This window comes from Ambystoma mexicanum, chromosome 6p (genome assembly GCF_040938575.1).
Source record: "Ambystoma mexicanum isolate Mex_15411 chromosome 6p, UKY_AmexF1_1, whole genome shotgun sequence".
NCBI classification, from domain to species: domain Eukaryota; kingdom Metazoa; phylum Chordata; class Amphibia; order Caudata; family Ambystomatidae; genus Ambystoma; species Ambystoma mexicanum.
Window position 1 is genome coordinate 1,334,501,182 of NC_090935.1, and position 15,586 is coordinate 1,334,516,767.

The window sequence follows — 15,586 nt, forward strand, 5'->3', positions numbered from 1 at the left end:
GATCTGTCCCTCGGTGGAAAGCTTTTTAGAATCTCCTCAGATAGTTCTGTTGATGGTTCGAGAACTCTATTTGTAACATGATTCCATGCAAGAGCATGCCCATCTGTGCAACATTAGCTGGATCTCTGATGAATGTGAGGACGTCAACATCGATTGGTCTCGCCACTAGCTCTGGAAAGTCAGCGGCTAGGCAAAAGAGGACATTGTGAGCCAACCTGTTGTCTTCTAGTGACAGGGACATCTGTCCTGTCTTGCTGAGGTTCAGTATTGTATACTCTCTTCAATGTAAACAATGTCTACACTGTCTGTTCACGTGGAGTCCAACTAGAATTACTATTTTATTTAGGAGATGGCTTAGGTGTTCTGTATTTGCTGGATCTTGAAGAAACGTGAGTGTGTCTGTTGTTCTTCCGACAAGAGTTGGACAGTCTTCGATTATACGAAAGAACAAGGTGTTCATAAGCTCATTTATTTCCGTCTGTGTTTCAGACATTAGGTTCTTTCTCACTGTACTCAGGATGTAAGAGAAATTGTTCGGCAATAACAGTAATCAATCTCTTTATTGTCGTTTTGTTTTCAGGATCTTGAAGAAAGTCAGTGACATTGGTGAGCCTCCCTACCAATGACGGTTATGATCTTAGCACTATATCAAAATAGGTGAAGGGAACACGACTTGCAGCTCCTGTAAAACTCTGAGTATTTATGGCCTCGCCAGACAAGGAAAACTTGCCTTCACGTATGCACGAGCGTGTTGCACCCATGTCAACTAGGAAGGAATATTCTTTATCCCCTATAACGACATCCAGCCTAGGTTCCCTGTGAGGTTCCCTGTGAGGGTCTGGTGTCAGTGAGCTGCCCTAGTTCATATACAATTTTGGCCCATTGTGTGCTGGTGGATTTCCCCATTCCTATTGTTACTTCCCATTCCAGGGTTTGTGGTCTGCCCTGTGCTCATTGTCTGTGACAGTTGCATCGGTGCCTGTTGGGATTGTCCTTGTGGAAAATTCCCCATATTCTGAGGCTGCACTCCGTGTTGTGCTCCTGGCGCTTGTTGTTGCACCGTGTGATTTTATGCAACACCTTGCTGTAAAACTGGAGGTGGATTTGCCATGCCTGCTCCTGTCCTTTGGCCGTTCTGCATCATGCCTTGGTTTCTGCATTTGCGTGCTAAGTGCCCTGTCATTCCACACAACCAACATACTGGCGGTGGTCGGATCATTTGCTCATTTGGCATATCTTGATTGGCATTTTGCATATTCTGGAAACCTCCTTGGTTATTCTGAAAGCCTCCCTGATTACTCTGCCATCCTCTTCCCCTAAATCCTCTTCCCCGTGGGTAAAACCCTGTATTGCCCTGATAATTCTGTTGTGGATTAGTCACCTGCAGCATGCTCGATTCAGCTGCGCTAGTTATCATGGCTCCCTCAAGAGCGTATTTTGACAATTTCTTCTGCACCAATTTCGCTTCCTCACCCTTTCGAGCAGCTTCCTTTTTGCAATTCTTTTCTTGCAGTAGTCTGCAATAGTGTGCCATAGTCAGCTGTATTTCTGCCCAAGGTTTAGCCTCAATTCCTACCAATTTCTTGAGCTGTTTCTGTACCGGCTCTGGCAGCCCTTGGCACAATATTTGGTAGAACACAGGTATAGATTTCATCCAAGATTCATGCGTCTCTAGTACCCATCCGTCTTGAAAATTCTGTATATAAATTAACGATCCTCAGACTTCTTCATTTTTCGTGTCATTATAGCTCCCATATCAGAGGTGTCTGGATACAGCACTCGTAGCACGTTCCATACTGCGGCTCTACAGTTGTTAAATGGGGCTCCGTCATGTGCGGTATTAATTGTGGTTACACCAGGGTAGCCTGTTCGTGTTCACACATCAAATGCTCTCTCACTAAGTATGGCGATTATGAGACCCTCAATGTCCCCTATAGCTAACGTGTTTCCTCCTGTCATTTTTTCTAACTCGTGTATCCACTTTCCGGCTCCCGATGTCAGCATTGGAAGCTTGTTTTTCAAGTTTTCATGATCCATGTGTGGCCATGGAATATATTGTGGTCTTACTCCCCCCTTCTCGAGTAGCAGAAATTGGGATGCATATCCCTCTCTCTCTTCTCTCATTGTTCTCCTGTCTACTGCAGGGGTAATATTCCCACATCGCCGTCTCCCTGGCAATGTCCTGAGCCTGTCTACATAGGGTGGTGAAGACACCCCACCTCTGACCGTGAGATACTTCTTTATGTCAGTCAGAATGTGTGGTGACTCTGATGCCCTCGGTGCAAACTCGCTAGTGTCTGACCATCTTATTCCTTTTTCCCTTGGGAGTCATCTTTCGCTCCGTCTCTCTTCCTCGTTTTCCTCACGCTCCTCCCTTTCAGAGTCAGACATTGTCTGTGCCCAACTAGTGCCACGTCTCATGTCTTCTTTGTTCCTACGTATTTATAGTCTATCCAGGGATAGGTCTCTATTCACACTACTTCGGGAGACATCCTCAGTGTTGTTTAGCTGAGTGCTCGCCTGGCTCTCGTCTTCCTCTTCCCCTTGGGGTGTTTGTTCTAACCCATTCATCATATATTCTATCAATGGTTTCTCTGATGCTTCTGGTATCAAAGTCATCTTCCATATTTGCCCTAGACGTGCCTGGTACTGAATCTTATGCAGGAAAGTATTCTTCTATATCTTCCCAATCTACTAGTGGATCAGGTTTTTTAACCTCTCTCCCCAGATATTCAAGATCACATGCTCTCTGTCTCCGCTTACGTTCTACATCGTCATCAAATTATTTGCGTTTCCTCGCCTCTTCTCTGAATCTATCTTCTTCCTTTTTCTTTTCATTTCTATGTTCATCTGCTCTTCGATTTTCCTCATCTCTTTGTCGCTTTATTCTTTTCTCACGTATCCTTTGCTCTTCCTCTGACCTTTGCTGTTCCTGTCTGTCTTGATCATTTGCTACTCTTGGTTTGCGATCGAGCTGTCTTTCTTGCTCTTCACGATATAGCTGTTCTCGCCTTTGTCTGTCTTTCTTTCTTATTCTTTTGTCTCTCAACTCATTCTCTTTTCCCTTTCTCTGTACATCCTCTATCCTCTCCTTTTGTTTCGCATCATCAATGCCTTTGCCATCAAGTTTCAGTAAAATGTGCCCTCCCATCCATTCGTTTTTTGTGAATGCTATCTCATCAGTTCTATCTTTGATTCCCTTCCATCTCTTTCCTTCTCTCTGTCGAGAGATGTGCTTGTCTGTGCCTGATCCCTTCTTTCGTTATCATGTCTCCCCTTGTCCCTTGGGACAGTGGAGGCAATATCCTTATCCTTATCTTTCCCTTGATTTTCCTCACTACTATGCATAGGTGACTCATATGCCGGGTTGCTGTAACCCGTGGCCGCTTTAAGCTCTCTCAGCCGGTATAATCCCTCATCCTTACTTTCTTCACCCTTTGTTTCGGGTTTGGGATGGGTGGCGTGGTAGGCGTCTCACCCCCCTCTGAGCATATTTTAACTATCCAATCTATTGGCGGCTCCTCTCCCTTCTCTTATTCATACATCTTCCAAAGTTCTAAAATAGCTATGTGTTTGTCTAGCTTTTTGCCCGTGTATGTGGCATGCAAATATGTCGTCATGTGTTGCAAGACGGCTTTAGATAAGGACCCACCCTCTGGCCATGGCATAAACATCTTGTGGGCGGTTCCTTTAACCAATTCTGTACTGTATTTCTTTGGCTTGGGTGCGTGTTTTGGCAACTGTTTGCATAAGTGTGTCAATGGTGTCATGTCTCCCATACTTAAATCTGTTCCCTTTCCTCTTATATAACACTTCTCAACACTTCCACGTGACTCAAACAGTTCCAACAATATGAGTGAGCACCAAACACTGCAAGCTCCAATCCAAATTTTTCACAACATTTTATACCTTCTAATTTACTCAAAAACATCAATTCATATGCAATGTCATCTCAGCTATTCAATCGCGTAAAATTTAAATCAGTTTTCTCAAGGAAAATGTTGAGATGTATGACGTCACAACAAAAAACATGTAAGAAAGACGCTTAACAGACTAGACGAACACCAGCTGGTCACATATATCTCTGCCTCTAATCATTACGCCTTCATGGAGTCTAAACGTACCCCTTTCACGACGTCTTTATCCGTCGTGGTAGTCTAATCAATCCTCCTTTAGCTGGGGCTCTGGGTACACGTTTCTTTTAGCCGCTTGTATTAAAAACATAGGAATAAGGCAAATCCTCTCACTTCTTAGGTGTCCTCCCCGGTAACCTCTCTCTTCTCGGGTGTCCTCCCCGGTAACCTTTATTTCCTTATTTATCCTCGAATCATTATCCCCTTATATATATACATTCTTCTCTACTTCTAACTATATTTTGTTTTTCCCGCCTCCCTCCGTTACCTTTTCCCTTTACTTGTTCTAAAGCATGGACTTTTGCCAAAACATTCAATCTTTTTACTCACCGTTTTCATATTTCTTCTCTGGACCCTCAGGATTACCGCCTTTGTTACCCACTTCTTCAGCTTTTCACCCGCTCAGCTGCCCCTAGGAATGGGAAGGGATAATGTGGGGCACACGAGTCCCTTCAGACCCTGGTCAGCAGTATTTTCTTACACTACCACTGTCTACAGGGAGCTTCACGGTCTACTTGGCCGAATGGAAAAGGACTTGTGATATTGCCAAAGACCTAGAGTTACTTTATGTCAACGGTCAATGGGTGTCTTCTTCTAATCGATAATCGATAAACCATCAATCTCTGCTACCAAGTGTACTCTGGAGACCCCTGGCCGGCCCATAGAGCCGTGGTTTGCTCCGAAGTACTTTAACACGAGATAGCTGCACCCTTGAGATGGATAGGGGTGCAGATGTATTACACCAACACCAATTAATAAGGACAACTCAATGGTTTGGCAAAGGGAGTCCGTTTAATGACAAGTACTAAAAATGGGGAGTCATGGAAATCAGCAGTGATGCGATCGTCCTTCTCGCTTCAACTCCAACAAACTTCATACAAGTTGCAACATTTATGCTCAAAACACATCATAATTGACATGTAGCACTCAAAAGTTAACATGCAATTTTATTAGTTAGGAAAAGGTAACTTTAATATAGGTGCTATATCTGTATATGGTAACAGAGTTAGGGGATTGGGTAAAACGCTGTCAGGTGGGCATTTAAGCCCTTCTTTCAAAATGACTACTGCAGACGTCGCTAAAAGTACAATGACCTATTGGTTCTATTAGCTATAGGACCCTAGATTATTTGGTCCATCGTGATTGGGTGGGCACCAACCCCATGCATAATTTTCCACTTTGCTTAGTAGCACGCAGAATGGTCTGCCAGGTGCGGGGCGCCCCTCAGTTACCCAGCCTTCCTCCAATTAAGTTTACAATCAATCATTGCTTCAGCAACTATGTGTCAATTATTTTACTGTGGTTGGCCTCGAATCTGCATCTTCTGTCTGGAAAAGTTCTGATATCTCTGCCTGGTAGGCTGCCAAGAAGTAGGTGTGAACCCGTGCTTTTCTTCGCTCGGCTGGTCACGTGCTTCCCACACTGTGGATTTTTCTGGTTTCTCACAATTTGTGTATTTGATTCTTATTTAGCTTGCCACCTTCCTACGCCTCTTTATCTTGGCCTTTCAGAGACAGGGTATTATTTTCTTAAGTTTCAATTATGTGTAGCTACTGTTCGTTCCTTCTATTGGTATGACCTTGTCTCTCCAGCCGTCTCTTCTCGTTTTGCTAGAATATGAATCTTGTCTTGTTTGGCCTCTAGTAACCTGAGTTGATTCTGCTTTTCGTGCAAAGTGGAATCGCACTTATAATACTGTGCTTCGTTTTGAGGTAGATTATGTATAATGGCGCTTGTCGCACTATTCATCTACTTAGCATTGCAAGCTGCATTGTTTTCTTAGCTTTCTTGCGGTTCCAAGCATATATACAGGTCTTAACTGGTTGAATACCTTCATCCTGTTTAAAGCTTAAGCTTCTTTGTATTTCAACATTGTTCTCCCTTTTTAGGTTCACGATATCCGTGTTCATGGCGTTTTGTCTCTGTGTGTCATTCTCAGGTTGTCATTTCTTCTATCTGTGAGTCTGTCCGGGTCCTCGTGACGTCACCATTCGTCTTCCATTAAGGCCTTTTTGGTTTCTTCCGGGACAGTACTGAGGCAATCTTCATTTCGTCTCATTTGCTGGTAGGGTTTTCTTAATGGATACTTTACTCTCCACGGTTTTCTGGGTATTGGGACTCCAATAGGTGTTGCTCTTCTGATAGGTACTGGGCAGAGCCCTACTGCGGCTCTCTGCTGATTTATTTGCTCATCATACGTCACATATCTCGGTGTAAAAGTTCCTGGTACTTCAAAATGTGCGACTGGAGTGCAGGCTTTATTGGGACCTCCTCTACAAAGACATTAGGGAATACGGAGTCAGGGTCGACTTGTCTGTCTTTCTGGTGTGATGATTACCAAGACATTCAGCAAAGTGATTTGTTATGATTGGTTGCTTGAAGTCTGTCTTTTCCATTGCTCTGCACCGTTATTTGTACTTCAATATGGTTGTCATGCAGGACAATGCTCCCAGGCATGTAGGCATCACCACCATTGAGAACAAACTCTGGATCCTTTTAGCACAACATGGATGGTTACGAACCCTTTTTCATTAGTTCAAGCCAGCTTTGCCCTGGTCTCAGCTGCCAAACTTCAGAAGTGATAAACAAAAGCATAGGTGGCGTCTGTCTTCTTAGTCAGGCATTGCCCGAAAAATACTCGCCTGACTTATGTCGCTCTGCCTAGTTTGCATATCATTGTGGTGGTGCTCTGTGTGTGCGTTCAGGCAGGACACATATGTTCCTGACAAGCCAAGTTCCTCTCTGGGTAGCAGAGGAAAATGGAAACATGGGCACTGCGCCTTCTAGGTACAGGTATGGTACTCAGTGGATGCCTAGAGGAATTAAAATCAGACACCCATTAAACAGGAACAAGTGCTGTCTCTGAACCTTCTAACGGCCCAAACAAACAACATAGAAAAGTGTTCTCAAAGAGGCAGTCATTTTTGTGTTTCCCAACTCATCATTGAGACTGGAAAAAATACTCCCAGATTTTGGGCAAACGGTCAGGAATACAGGAACGTAATGCTGGTCGACTCATTCATTTTTTTTCTCCATTTTTTATGTAAGGCAGTGCTTGCAATTTTAAATTAATTGCATAAAACCCACGTTGTTAATAATGCCTATCACGGGCTTAGTGAAGGGAGATAATGAATGTAATAAATCACTGCCATGCATCGAGAAGTATTTCACGTTGCGCGTAAGCGCCAGGATGGCCCAAATAATGTGCACCCAGAATGTGTACGGATCGTTCATGTCCCATGACTTTACCATAATGGGGAGTATCTTCCGACTGGGGTAGTGCAGCAAACCCCTACCCCCTTCTTCCCCCCCCACCCGACCCCACAACGCCCTGCCTGCCGTTTGGTGAACAAATATACAAAATGTGTTTTAAAAAACGAACACTGGTGCTTCCTGTAAAGAAAAGTATACAAAAGTTGGAAACGCCAAGGTTAAAACATGCATTGTGTACTGTGCATTAAAGCCAACCAAAGATGCTGGCGTCTTTACGCACATTTTTACATTTAAAAATTTTGAAAAAATGGCCCTGCATTGCAGAACCTTTGCATTGGGCTAGAGCTATTATGGGTAGAATTAGCAGTGTGGCACAAACTACCCTGGTGCACAAATACATTGAAACAGATCTCTTTGCACCAGGGTAATTTGTGTCTCAGTGTAAATGAGGTGTATAATTAGGTTTGCATTGGTGCACAATTTCTATAATGATGGCCAAGGTGTGATTTTTTTTTGTGTCGTGATGCTTTGTGTGTGAATATTTATGATTGATCATTATTAATCAGCCTTGCATTCATCATGATTCTGATAATAGGAAGGTGTATCAGGTGAGTAGGGCAGTGCTTGTCCTAATGCTAATACCGGTCTAACTGCACATGAATCACTGCTGGGTTTCTGTAGTGAGGCTCCTGGCTATTTCTGAACTAGTCCTTCCTCTCTTTCATGGTCTCTGTGCCCCATCGGTCAGCACCGAGATGGACTATTCGACAGATGGGTAACCAGCAGAAGGCGAAGCATTGGCCTGTCATAGAGGTCAACAAGATCAATAGAAGAAGTAGCATACACCAAGGCAAAAAGAGAGGAAATGGGGCTACAGCGCAGAAAAGAGAAGTCGGCCAACTAAGGAGCATACATGTGTTTCCCAGCATGAGCTACTCACAGGTGACACGGAACCCCCGGAGATACCCCACGGCTGCCTCTGTGGCCTCAGCATTTTAGATGAAGGCAGGGTGTCCTTCAACTGACCAAGTGGTTTCTCTTGCGCATTGCTCCTTGTCATCGCTGTGTCCCTTTTCATCTCACTCCCGCTGACCTTCTCGCCACTGCTCATACCAAAACCAAAATGATTGGCTTAGCCAATGCTAGTTTAAATATATGAGCCCATCGCTCAGACCATGTGTTCATGTTTTCTGCATTCCCTGAAGCCTTCTTGTTGGATAACTCTAGGTTGAGTCCACTAAGTGCTTTGTGAGTGCAGCACATGTGTTCTGTGACCTCAAGAAATGTGGGCTTTGTGAGAGACCCTCTCAAATAAACCTCTCTGACTCCATGACTGTTGAGGAAAGGCTGCTTTGTGCAAGGCAGCGCAGCCTTACAAATGACATCATCAAACCCCTTCAGTGTTCGCTACCAATCATATTCTTCTCTGCTATCTTCCCTTTACACCCCCTTTTCTTGCCCCTCTTCTTTGGTGCCTTTCCTGCTGTTTTTTCCCCCAGCCTCGTCTCCCTGTATTCTTTCTCCTTTCCTTCTATTCTCCCTCTTCTTCTCCTCTTTCTCGATTGTACCTACCCGCTCTAGGACCAATCTATGTCGTTCTTTTCTCTCTGTTACCCTTCCCCTCTATTCTCCTTTGCGACCTTTTAAAACTCAAACGAGGCCGATTCATGGAATAATTAGCGCGGCGCAAGTGGGCAAAAACGTGCGAATCGCAGTGGAATAGCGAAAATCGCAGTGCAATTGCGAAAATCGCACGAAAAGCAGCGCACGTCGATTCATGGAAGGCCGTGCGCGAGAAAACCAGCGGATGTGCGATAAAAAGTGCGCGGCGCACGTTGGCGCACAGGCCATCTAACAGCGTGCGCCAGGTCACTGCGAAAATCGCACAGGCCACAGCGAAAATCGCACATAGCGCGGCGCACGCAACAAAAGTAGGCGGAACACGGGCGTAACACTCGGAATGGGGAACAACTTGCCAAAACGTGGGCGTCACGGGGGAAGTACAGGGCACAAGTGCGCGGAACGCCCACACGCTCGCCTACAACACGTATTCATGGAATAGAATAGGGGAAAAAAGCGCACGCTCAAACCAGCGCACAGGCACAAACACGACCGCCACAAGAAAGCAGGCGGTAGCGTCTCTGCGGCTGTAAGAAATGTGCGCCAAAAGGTGCGCCAACAAATCGCACCTATATACTGCCATGATGAATGTCCCATACTGTGGCCCTCCAGGAAAAAAGACGTGCAAAGGGGTACCCACAAACACGGACACCCGCTGACAAAAAATACGTGTGCGTGTATACCGGGGTGCGCGGGAAGTTCCACACGCGAATAGCCTAGGCGCGTGTATTTCAGGGGTGCGGGGGAAGTTCCACACGCGAACAGCCTGGGCGCGTGTATTCCAGGGGTGCGCGGGAAGTTCCACACGCGAACAGCCTGGGCGCGTGTATTCCAGGGGTGCGCGGGAAGTTCCACACGCGAACAGCCTGGGCGCGTGTATTTCAGGGGTGCGCGGGAAGTTCCACACGCGAACAGCCTGGGCGCGTGTATTTCAGGGGTGCGCGGGAAGTTCCACACGCGAACAGCCTGGGCGCGTGTATTTCAGGGGTGCGGGGGAAGTTCCACACGCGAACAGCCTGGGCGCGTGTATTTCAGGGGTGCGCGGGAAGTTCCACACGCGAACAGCCTGGGCGCGTGTATTTCAGGGGTGCGGGGGAAGTTCCACACGCGAACAGCCTGGGCGCGTGTATTTCAGGGGTGCGGGGGAAGTTCCACACGCGAACAGCCTGGGCGCGTGTATTTCAGGGGTGCGGGGGAAGTTCCACACGCGAACAGCCTGGGCGCGTGTATTCCAGGGGTGCGCGGGAAGTTCCACACGCGAACAGCATGGCCGCGTGTATTCCAGGGGTGCGCGGGAAGTTCCACACGCGAACAGCCTGGCCGCGTGTATTTCAGGGGTGCGGGGGAAGTTCCACACGCGAACAGCCTGGGCGCGTGTATTTCAGGGGTGCGCGGGAAGTTCCACACGCGAACAGCCTGGGCGCGTGTATTTCAGGGGTGCGCGGGAAGTTCCACACGCGAACAGCCTGGGCGCGTGTATTTCAGGGGTGCGGGGGAAGTTCCACACGCGAACAGCCTGGGCGCGTGTATTTCAGGGGTGCGCGGGAAGTTCCACACGCGAACAGCCTGGCCGCGTGTATTCCAGGGGTGCGCGGGAAGTTCCACACGCGAACAGCCTGGGCGCGTGTATTTCAGGGGTGCGCGGGAAGTTCCACACGCGAACAGCCTGGGCGCGTGTATTTCAGGGGTGCGCGGGAAGTTCCACATGTGATTTCACAGTGTGGGTCCTCCCAGGTGTACCCTGTACACCCTCCACGGCCCCTGCAGGCAGCCCACACCACAGGGGACTACCCTGAATCCCTGGTCATGTCCCGCAGGCAGCCCACCCACCATGGGCATGCCCCCCACCAAAGGCACATGTCTCCTTGAACTAATGAACACCAACTCATGTCCCCTTGCACCCCCACCCCCCAGCACTGTGGGGCACCTGCCAGCAGGCCCCCACCCATGTCCAACTCATGTCTCCCACCACCCCCACCCCCCAGCCACCAGGGTCATCCTCCACCAGGCCCCCACTCATGTCTACCACCACCCCCACCCCCCAGCCACCAGGGTCACCCTCCACCAGGCCCCCACTCATGTCACCCACCACCCCCACACCCCAGCAGTGCAGGGTCACCCTCCACCAGGCCCCCACTCATGTCACCCACCACCCCCACCCCCCAGCAGTGCAGGGTCACCCTCCACCAGGCCCCCACTCATGTCTACCACCACCCCCACCCCCCAGCCACCAGGGGCACCCTCCACCAGGCCCCCACTCATGTCACCCACCACCCCCACACCCCAGCACTGTGGGGCACCTGCCAGCAGGCCCCCACCCATGTCCAACTCATGTCTCCCACCACCCCCACCCCCCAGCCACCAGGGTCACCCTCCACCAGGCCCCCACTCATGTCTCCCACCACCCCCACCCCCCAGCCACCAGGGTCACCCTCCACCAGGCCCCCACTCATGTCACCCACCACCCCCACCCCCCAGCAGTGCAGGGTCACCCTCCACCAGGCCCCCACTCATGTCTACCACCACCCCCACCCCCCAGCCACCAGGGGCACCCTCCACCAGGCCCCCACTCATGTCACCCACCACCCCCACACCCCAGCACTGTGGGGCACCTGCCAGCAGGCCCCCACCCATGTCCAACTCATGTCTCCCACCACCCCCACCCCCCAGCCACCAGGGTCACCCTCCACCAGGCCCCCACTCATGTCTCCCACCACCCCCACCCCCCAGCCACCAGGGTCACCCTCCACCAGGCCCCCACTCATGTCACCCACCACCCCCACACCCCAGCAGTGCAGGGTCACCCTCCACCAGGCCCCCACTCATGTCACCCACCACCCCCACCCCCCAGCAGTGCAGGGTCACCCTCCACCAGGCCCCCACTCATGTCTACCACCACCCCCACCCCCCAGCCACCAGGGGCACCCTCCACCAGGCCCCCACTCATGTCACCCACCACCCCCACCCCCCAGCAGTGCAGGGTCACCCTCCACCAGGCCCCCACTCATGTCTCCCACCACCCCCACCCCCCAGCACTGTGGGGCACCTGCCAGCAGGCCCCCACACATGTCCAACTCATGTCCCCCACCCCCCCACCCCCCAGCACTGTGGGGCACCTGCCAGCAGGCCCCCACCCATGTCCAACTCATGTCTCCCACCACCCCCACCCCCCAGCCACCAGGGTCACCCTCCACCAGGCCCCCACTCATGTCACCCACCACCCCCACACCCCAGCAGTGCAGGGTCACCCTCCACCAGGCCCCCACTCATGTCACCCACCACCCCCACCCCCCAGCAGTGCAGGGTCACCCTCCACCAGGCCCCCACTCATGTCTACCACCACCCCCACCCCCCAGCCACCAGGGGCACCCTCCACCAGGCCCCCACTCATGTCACCCACCACCCCCACCCCCCAGCAGTGCAGGGTCACCCTCCACCAGGCCCCCACTCATGTCTCCCACCACCCCCACCCCCCAGCACTGTGGGGCACCTGCCAGCAGGCCCCCACCCATGTCCAACTCATGTCCCCCACCCCCCCACCCCCCAGCACTGTGGGGCACCTGCCAGCAGGCCCCCACCCATGTCCAACTCATGTCTCCCACCACCCCCACCCCCCAGCACTGTGGTGCACCTGCCAGCAGGCCCCCACCCATGTCCAACTCATGTCTCCCACCACCCCCACACCCCAGCACTGTGGGGCACCTGCCAGCAGGCCCCCACCCATGTCCAACTCATGTCTCCCACCACCCCCACCCCCCAGCCACCAGGGTCACCCTCCACCAGGCCCCCACTCATGTCTACCACCACCCCCACCCCCCAGCCACCAGGGTCACCCTCCACCAGGCCCCCACTCATGTCTCCCACCACCCCCACCCCCCAGCACTGTGGGGCACCTGCCAGCAGGCCCCCACCCATGTCCAACTCATGTCTCCCACCACCCCCACCCCCCAGCACTGTGGGGCACCTGCCAGCAGGCCCCCACCCATGTCCAACTCATGTCCCCCACCCCCCCCCCACACCCCAGCACTGTGGGGCACCTGCCAGCAGGCCCCCACCCATGTCCAACTCATGTCTCCCACCACCCCCACCCCCCAGCACTGTGGGGCACCTGCCAGCAGGCCCCCACCCATGTCCAACTCATGTCCCCCACCCCCCCCACCCCCCAGCACTGTGGGGCACCTGCCAGCAGGCCCCCACCCATGTCCAACTCATGTCTCCCACCACCCCCACCCCCCAGCCACCAGGGTCACCCTCCACCAGGCCCCCACTCATGTCTCCCACCACCCCCACCCCCCAGCACTGTGTGGGACCTGCCAGCAGGCCCCCACCCATGTCCAATCCATGCCCCCCTGCACCTGGGTCCCAACATTCCCCAATCATGTCCGTAATGCCCATCCTCCCCTGCCAAAAGGCCCAACCAACTATCACACCCACCCACATATCAAAGGCAATTACATGTTACACCCCCAATGTAAATAATGCAATTTAACACATGTCTGTCACACACAATGGCTGCAAGTGAATGACAAAACACCCAACATGACATGCCTGAAAGCAATGAGATGATACGACACATTGAAGATTAAAAAAATAATATGTATTGAACAGCAAATAAGAAAAAACACAAAGCAAATCAAACAAAACAAGATGAATGTCCAAGAAAAAATTCTGAAAAATTAAAATAAGCCAATTAAGAAGATCATCCTGGGTCCATGAGCCCTACCAAATTAAACCTAACTGACTACTAACTAAAAAGTGAACTATATACAAAAAAGTGGTGCATTGTCCAATCGCAACCAAAAAAAAATCAAAAAAACAAAGGAAACCTAACCCTAACTATACAACTATATACAAAGGCAGCGGGCTATTCGGACGGCTCACTGGTTGTTGTCATGGGCCAGGGCATCATCGAACTCCTGGTCAATGGCTTGGAGGTGGGCATGTTCCCTGGCCCCGAGGTCCCGCAGGGATAACGCAGTGTCCAGCTCAAACTCCCTGCGAAGACCCTCGAGGCACTCAGCCCGCCTCAGCGCCCTCCGCATGGAGTCCTCCGCCCTGACCATCGTGAGCCGTTCCTCCTCTGCCCGCTGCCGCTCCGCACCTATCCGCTGGCACAACCTCTCCCACACGGAAGCCACTCCCATTCCAGGGTTCTCCTGCCCTCCGGCCGATGTCTGCGCCCCTGATGTTGATGGCCCCGAGCCATGATGCCTCCCACGTTGAGCCTGCTGCTGCCTCCGACGCAACTGCCTGTGCCAGCACGACGGCATCCAGGCTGATGGAAACCACCGACGCCGTCGTGCACGTGCCCTGCCCGATGATGCCGTCACATCCTCCATCTGCTGGGGTCCAGTTGCTCTGGTGTCCACCCCTGCTGGATCTCTGACTCCCGACTGTGGCAGGGATGGGATCCCCACCGAGCTGGCTGCATTGGTCGGGGCAGGTCCACAGGGGGCCCTGGTGGCATCTGGGCTGGAAGAGGGCAAGGAGAACGACTGGTGGATAGCCTGCACAGAGGAGGAGAGGGCCGCCACATTGGCCAACACATGCAGGAAACCCCCGAACATGGCCGATCCCAATTGGGCCACGTCGGCACGGTGCACTTCGTGATGACGTGCGTGCTCCTCCCGGGAAGCACGCACGGCATCACGAATCACAGCCGTGCGCATCGCGACCCCAATCAGGACCTTCTCCGCACGGCCAGGGGTTCCCACGTCCGCAGGTGGAGGGGAGTCAGGTGACATGGACATCCCCTCTACCTGCGGACAGGCCTGGGACGGGGCATCCCTGCTGGTGCATGGTGGTGCACTCACAGGGTCAGGGACAGCGACATGCACAGGCCCCTCCACGGTGACCTGTGCTGCCTCCTGCCCCTGGCCCTGGACTGCACCACTTGCACCAGCAGGGATGCCCCCACCAGGCCCCATGTGTGCCCCAGTGGCGGCCTCCTCCTCCTCTGTGCAAACCACCAACCTGGATGGCTCCTCACCGTCTCCCACCGTAGCAGGCCCCTGTGGGGGCTCACCCACCCCTTCCGCTGCAGCCGTGGGGGCATCCCCGCCGCCTTGCTCCACAGCGCCGTCTCCGCCCTCTTCATCACTAGCCGCTGCGTAGAGGGAGACAAAGAACACAAGCATCAGGGCACTGTACAATGGTCCCCTAGACAGGAAGCAATAGCAGATGAGCACCACTGTCAAAGTACACTTCCATCATGTCCCTCCACAACACATGGGTCAGTCCAGGCAAAACACACACAGTAACAGGCATGGTGCATGCCATGGACATTTCCATGCATGTCCAATGGACTCTTGAAACATTCAATGATATGTAACTCACATGCATCATGCCTCATGCCCATCACATGCACACACTTCACCTCAGTCACATCCATCTGGCCCCAAACACACCAAACACAGCGGTTACAAGGGTAATTTGGCTGCTTTACTGAATCTCTGCATTGTCACACACATGTGTCATGCATCCATGGCATGCACAAGTCACAGACACGCAGGTCAGGCACACAGACATGGCTACCATATATGTACCTGGCATCAGCACCCATCCCTCACCCCCACCCATGTCCACGTACAGAGACTGGCATGCTCTCATGTTCAAAATCT